The sequence below is a fragment of the Camelus ferus genome, chromosome 8 (genome assembly GCF_009834535.1).
Source record: "Camelus ferus isolate YT-003-E chromosome 8, BCGSAC_Cfer_1.0, whole genome shotgun sequence".
NCBI lineage: Eukaryota > Metazoa > Chordata > Mammalia > Artiodactyla > Camelidae > Camelus > Camelus ferus.
Genome location: NC_045703.1, coordinates 54025523 through 54032974, shown reverse-complemented (window position 1 = coordinate 54032974; position 7452 = coordinate 54025523). Strand labels below are relative to the sequence as shown.

General features: G+C 38.3%; 1 non-coding gene across 1 annotated transcript; it reads left to right on the top strand.

Annotated features, from left to right (window-relative positions):
* Positions 1 to 251: 251 nt before the first annotated feature.
* LOC116665556 lies at positions 252 to 358 on the top strand. Its single transcript, XR_004322214.1, has one exon. It is a non-coding gene; the product is annotated as a U6 spliceosomal RNA (small nuclear RNA).
* Positions 359 to 7452: the final 7094 nt, after the last annotated feature.

The window sequence follows — 7452 nt, the reverse complement described above, 5'->3', positions numbered from 1 at the left end:
TCATCTCCAAATACAGCCACACTGGGAATGAGGGACCCCACATACTAATTTGGGGGAAGCACACACATTAAGTCCATGACAAGCTGTAAAATACAGTAGTAGAAACTTAAGTGAGGTTGGAGTGAATTGTGTGTCAGAGAATGTAATTAATCTCAGCAAAATATTAGCAAACCAAATTCAAGAACACATTAAAAAGATTATACACCATGGTCAAGTGGGATTTATCCCTGGGATGCAAGAATATTTCCACAGGGCTCGCTTCAGCAGCACATATACTAAAATTGGACCAATACAGAGAAGATTAGCATGGCCCCTGCACCAGGATGACACACAAATTCGTGAAGCATTCCGTATTTTTTGACACAACATTATAAACTGACTATACTCCAATAAAAAAGAATGGTTCAACATATGCAAATCAATAAATGTTCATTACATCAATAAAATGAAAGGTAAAAATCACATGATTATCTTAATAGATGCAGAAAGGAGAATATCCCACCATTTGTGACAACACAGATGGCCCTGAGTACATTATGCTGAGCAAGATGTGTCAGAAAGATAAAGACAAGAACTGTACGTTATCATCTATGTGTGGAATCTAAAAAAGTCAAACCTGTGAAAAAACAGAGTAAAATGGTAGTTACCACAGGATGCAAGGTATGGGGTTAAGATTAGTGGTGTTTAAGGGTACAAACTTAGCAATGAATAATAAATAAGCCATACAGAGTCAATGTACAGCAAAGTATAGTGAATGCAGACAATAATGTACTCTAGTGACGTAATGTGATAAATATAGTTTCAATGGCAATCATATTACAACATATAAACATACCAAAGTGACATGCTGTACATCATTTGCAAAATACAACATGTCAGATTTATCAAATACAAAAAGGAAAATGGAATTAACAACTTTCCATATGAGAAGTTTGGCTGAGAAGTTGCAGGGTGAGATAAAGCAAACGTTAGGAGTTGTACATTGAAGGTGTTTTTAAAATTTATTTCATGTGAGATATTTTCTGTGTTTGCTTATTTATTTTATATGAAAAAGACAAAAGGAAAGATGAGGTAGGAAGAGAGAGGAGATGAAGAGGTGAAGGTAGGAGGTGAGAACAGGGACAATCAGTAGCAGGTGTTTTCTGAAAAGGCTGAAAGGGGCAAGATCCAAAGCACAGATGAGTGCTTGGCTTTAGATGGGAAGATGTGTGTTTTGTAACAGTTAAAAGGCAGAAGCAATTGGAAGCAGATGCAATGAGGTTTAGGGGTAGAAAGACAAAGAATTTCCATTGGCTGGTTCCAATTTTCTCTTTAAAGGAGAAGGTCTGGGCCTCTGTCAGGTGTTAAGTGGTGACTGGTTCAGTGGGGAGAGAAGGGACAAACCAGGGAAATGCATCCGGGTCCTATGACACTGCATCCAGGTGCGTGGTGAGTGAGCACTAAGCGTGGTGGTCCCTGTGTGATGCCTTGTGATGTGATGTCTTCTTGTAGTACCCAGCTTGGTGAGTAGAGACAAGAGAAATAGATGGTTCATTCAGAATGGTTGTTTGTTGTTTTTGCTTGCTTGTTTTCATATTCCTATATTTTCGTTTGAGACAGGTTCAGAATGAAAGAAAGAAAATTAGGAGACCAGAGTAGTGGGTGAATAGGTCTATTGGACTCATGTGGTTCCTGAGATTTTCTTTAAAATATCTAGAGCATTACAAATACCTAGGAAAGAATGTTAGATTGCATTTCAAAGAACATAGAAAAGAATAGTTGATTGTACCCTAAAATAGATCTTCTCTATTATTGGCTTACAGTATTTCGGTCTTTGGCTTCATAGCACTTAGCATTAATTATAACGTATATTTATTTGTGTGTTTATTTGTTCAATGTCTGTAACTTCTAGTATCATAAACTTGTAACTGTAGCTATTTGCCTCTCTATTTAGTTGAACACTGCTGGTGCTTAATAGTATTTATTGTGTTGAATGTATAGAGTTCATGTAATAATTTTCCTTTAAATACTAGCATAAGGTTCTGTTCATGTACAGGGGTCACTTCTTGTTTGCTAAGCTGATTTCAGATTAGTGATTAATGAAAAGACAGTAGGTTCTGGAATCTAAGTGATGCCAGATAAATTACATAAGCTCTCAGAGTCTCAGTAGTCTCATCTGTAGAAAACACACATCAGAGAAGAAAAGCTTGTTATCTAAAATACTACAAATTGAAGCTACTTCTACACTTCAGGAAAGCAGGGGAATCTAACCCAGGGGAAAGTGATTATGAAAGAGTAGGCCCTATTTAGTTTTAGTGAAATAAATTGAGAAAAGCAAGAATTTAATTATTCTGCATAATAAAGAATTAAGAAATGGTGAGCAATCTAATAGTCCCCAATAGAGTTGTTTCGGGGGAGGATCAGACAGGAAATATGATAAAAGGCTTTAGGTTGAAGATGTGCAGCCCTGAAATGACAGCATTAGGTGAGGGCTATGGAGCCCCGAGCCCGCCCTGGATTGTCTATGGCAGTGAGGAGCAGCAACTTACGGGAGAGGAGTAGTAATAGTACAATAGTCAATTTTGAATGATTGCTTTTATGTTTTGTAATTGCTCTTTCATATCCAGAGAACCTAGATACTGTGTGTGTTTTGCCCCCCTAGGGAATTCAGGTGAAAAAAGCCAGGATTTTCTATGGAGTAAAGAGATGTCATGAGAAGATGATAGTCACAGGATTGGTGGAGAAACAGCCAGAAGTACTGCACGAAATTCTAATCAAGAGATTTATCACACCAAACAAACCTTAGAAACCAAACACATATTGGGGAGGCCACTTGAGATCTCACCGTTAGGAGGGATAACATAGGCTCGTATTATTTCATTTGACGATTTAAAGAACGATTTACCTCAGAGTACTTTAGATTACAAGAAGTTCATAACCATCTACCATGGCAGAATTTGTGGCCGGGAACAAATAAGATAATGTCAGCGCAGCTGTTAGCACATGCAGCACCTTTGTGCAAATTAGAATAAAAAGCAAACTCTTTGGTGGATGAATTAGGAAAAGGTGCCAATTTTGGATGGATGCATCCTGCTTTAAAGGTACAGTCCCTGCCAGGGTGTGCAGATTTCCTTTCTCTGTGGCCAGGAACCTCTGTGTGGTGCAGACTGCACCAATTTTATATAGCAGCCCTTGGATAATATAAGTGCCCTGTATACATTAGGCATGCAACAAAGTGGTAGTGATGCATCCTGGATTACATTAGACCACAATACTGCTCGTTTCTGGAAATTAGAGTAGATATGCTGAAGATAAAGGATTTTCGGTTTTCCCTCCAATGGTCCAATGGATCTAAATTCAAGTATGTGCATGTGTTTGTATATGCGTGTGTATCCATGCATGCACAAATGTACAGGTCTCTGCTTACAAAGTTGGTTTTTGTTGTTTCTTTGAAGTTGCTGATGTCAAATGTATGTATCATAGGAAATTTGATTTATCTCTACTAACTCTTTCAAATACAAATACATTCTACAGACTTTGTTTTAAAGAGGATCTCACAAGGTATCTTGTTTTAGTTTAAATGAACATCCTGGGATGGCTTCTCCTCTCTCACTACAGTCTCAGCTGCACAGATAGCTCAGGCTCCCGGAGCCAGGCTGCCCTGAGGGCAGAATGTGAGCCTCTAACGTTTCATTGTGTTCCAGCCTCCTGCAGCTCTCCACAGGCTCCCCCGCTGATTCTAATGAATGGGTCTTCAGGTGGAGTTGTGACTCATGCTTTTCTGACCTTGGGATAAAACGACAGTTACACACATCTTTTCTAAAATATTGAGCTTCTCTACCCTAAATTCTTGTGTCCTTACTGCTTAATAGTTGACTATCTTAGCTATAATGTGGCTACATCAATCCTCTGCAGAATTAATGATGTTCTAATTGTACTGTTACCTGCCTTGACATATATTTTCCAATTCCCTCTTCTTGGATTAATCTCCAGTTCTCCTAATTACTTGGTAAACTGAAATTTTTCAGGTGATGAATTGAACCAGCTTTCCTGATAGATAACACCAGACATTATTTATGTTCAACCTTCATGTGCAGGACACAGATTTTGGAAATAAGTCTAACAGTTGATGGGAAATATGCTCCTGGCTACACATAAAAGAGCATCTAAATGCATCTAAAATGCTCATCCCGCAAGGTAGTGGGAATGATATCTGTTGAACTTGAACGGTAAATAATGGGATCATGGCATTTCAAAACATTAAAAACAAACATGACGACAACATTATACAGTTTAAACAAGATAAACAAATTCTGTGTGTACAGTAATGAGGTGGATATTGCTAGTTATTTATCCGGTATTGATTTCTTCTTCCTTTTCCGTAACAGAATGCTAATTTAGTTTATGTATGCATTTCTCTCCTACACTGTCCATGCTTCAGGGAAATCTGATCCCAAGATTAATTCCAAGAATGAGTCAGATTGGACTAAAGGAAATCCCAGCTCTCTTGCTAATGATCAGCTCAGGAGTAAGTTTGCGGTCCAATGTTGTCCAGTCAAATATGAGATTAGGTTTTCTGATTAGGTCTTTTAGGAAAGTTTTCCCTTAGTCTTAAGTCTCTGTAAATCAGTTCTCTCTCTCCTGAAAAATATGAGCAACTATATGAAGTTGCTGGCAGTCATTCTACAATCTGATTTTTCAATGAGTCAGACAACTCAGACCTACCTCTGGACTTGGTCTCCCATGAGCTAATACATTTCCTTACTGTTAAGTATGTCCGGTTCAGTGGGACTAACGCTAATGGCAATAAACACAATGTCACACAAATATATGCATAGTAAAAACCTGATAAAGAGGATGAAAAAAAACTGAACTAGGTGTGATAGGGAATTTAGTTTAGGGGTAAGAGAAATCCTCTTTGAAGAGACCCTGTTTAAGCTGAGATCCAAAGAACAATTTTACCAAGTGAAGAATCAGGGAAAGGATATTCCACGCAAAGGCCCAGAGGTAGGAAATTTGTTGGCACTTTTGAGAACTCAGAGAAACTTACTGTGACACAATCAATCAAGTATCAGGAGAAAGCAGGGAAATAGGAAATTGGTACGAAATGAGGCTAGGAATATAAGTAATGACCAGGTACTACAGGATATTTAAAGTATTGGAGTGTGAACGAAAAAATACTGCAAACAAAGAACGCTGAAACCATCAAGTCATCAGCGGCTGCCTCCACTCCCACTCCCCCCACCCCCGCCCAGTGAAGATAAGCCTGCAGCCCAGCCTCTGCAGCTCAGTGCACCCTGAGGGGACTCAGAATAAGAAAGGACAGGACACTGGCCCTAGGTAGCCAGGTGCTTGTCAAAGGAATGAATTCAATGAGCCCAAATGTTTGCTTCCTCCCATACATAGAAAAGCACTAAATTCTTTAACTTGAGATACCAGGTTGTCTTTAGATAACAAGTAATCTTTTATTGTTCCAACTACCTGGTCTTTGTTGCAAAGCTCCCATATATCCTAGCTCCTCCCCTACCTCTTCGGAGCAGTCCCCCAGAGCGATGTGAGAGGCTGTCATCCTGGCTCAAGTCCTCCCGCCAAATAAAACATAACTCTCAGCTTCTAGGCTGTGCATTTATTTCAGTGGATAGAAGGCATCATGAATTCAGTGAAATATCATAATAATATTTCATTATGAAAATAATACACACATGTCTATGTATAACTGAATTGCTGTGCTGTACGCCAGAAATGAATACAGCATTGTAAGTCAACTATACTTCAAGAAAAAATATGTAAGGTTTTGTAAGTGTAATGGTTCTTTTCTTTTTCACATTGTCCCCGCCCACATTAATAACCATAACAGGGGGAGTGAGCGCCTTAGCAGGCATGACCCTGAGCAGAGAGGGGGAATGTGTCCGCACCCAGGTTCCCACTTTCGTCCTTTTCTATTGGTGGAAACAGAATGGCCATATGTCACATTTTCTTTCTTATGCGGCCAACTTAATTAGTTCAATTTTTAAATATGAGAACCAATTTTGCCTGCCCAATTTTTAGTTAACCTAAATCAAAGGTTGCATTTAATTCCTGTGGGTTGTTTGGGTAAATAAGACAAAGATTTTTGTTATCTATGCTTAGTGATAAGCTTGGCTGTATCTTTTTATTAGCAACATACTAGAAGTATATAACTATTGAGAACTCCCAAAGAACATGTAACTCAGAACAGTGAGCCTTCCTACTAATCTTTCTTGATTATTGTGCTTTTGTTAGCTTCGTGTTTCACCTACCATGAGTACACCAGAATCTCCACAAAATACTGATGGGAAAGCAGAGGGAAATAAAACTAATGAGACTGGACCTAGAAGGATTTACATAGGTGAACGGCTCTTCCCTGAGTAGGTGACTAGAAGGAGTCTAAATCAAGGGGCATTGAAGAACAGACACTGGTCTATTCATAGCAGCTGAAATTAAGAGCACTTTAGTCTATTAACAGTAGATGAATTGAAGAAAGTCTGTATTTGATGGGTGAGATACAGTAGCCAGATTTCTCAGGGTGGCAACACAAAATTAAGTAGACAAGAATTTTATGATTTAGGGAAAACACAGATCATGGGGAATAGAGTTTCCTCCCAAAGAGAAGATGATGTCAAAGTTTAGAGCGATTGACAAATAGGTTGAGAATCAGTCAAAGCTCCAGATCCAGTGGGAAAATAGAAAGGTAGTGAGAAACCAACACATATAACCGTTAAAAATAATAGGAACAGGAACAAGTTGTAATTTCTTACTGGTTTCTTCATTAATCAATAAGTTCAATAAAATCTCTGAGACATGTTCAAAAATGTAGCAATCACAATACAAGTACAGCAACAAAAAAGCTGTTACCATCACCATTAATGTAACGAAAACTGTTAACATTCCCATTTTTCATACTAAGCACTTTGCAAACATTCTCTCTCTCATAACAGATATATGTGGTGATGAGTGCTTACCTACCCAATATTCACTGAGAGGAAAAAAAATTCAAAGTAAATTATTATCTGAGGAATGTCCCTTATTACCTTACTGAGACAAAATCCACATAGTTTAACTATGTTATATGTATATTTTATACTTCCAGGCCAAAATAAAATCAGAATCAAAATTTTGAGAATTTACCTGTACCTCTGTGTTTCATAAATAATAACTTCTAGAAGATGTCCTCAAAGCCCTAAATCCTGAATTAACCCAGAGAAAGAACACTGGTATAGACTAAAGGCCTTATGTCCTTTTTTTTGGGGGGGAGGGGGTAATTAGGCTTATTTATTTATTTATTGGAGGTACTGGGGATTGAATCTAGGACCTCATGCATGCTAGGCATGCACTCTACCACTGAGCTATACTGTCCCCCAGGCCTTATGTCCTTGAGTCCAAAATTTTTGATAAAGATGTCACATAGGTTGACTAAATTCATTCATTATCAACTGACCAAGGATCACTAGGCAC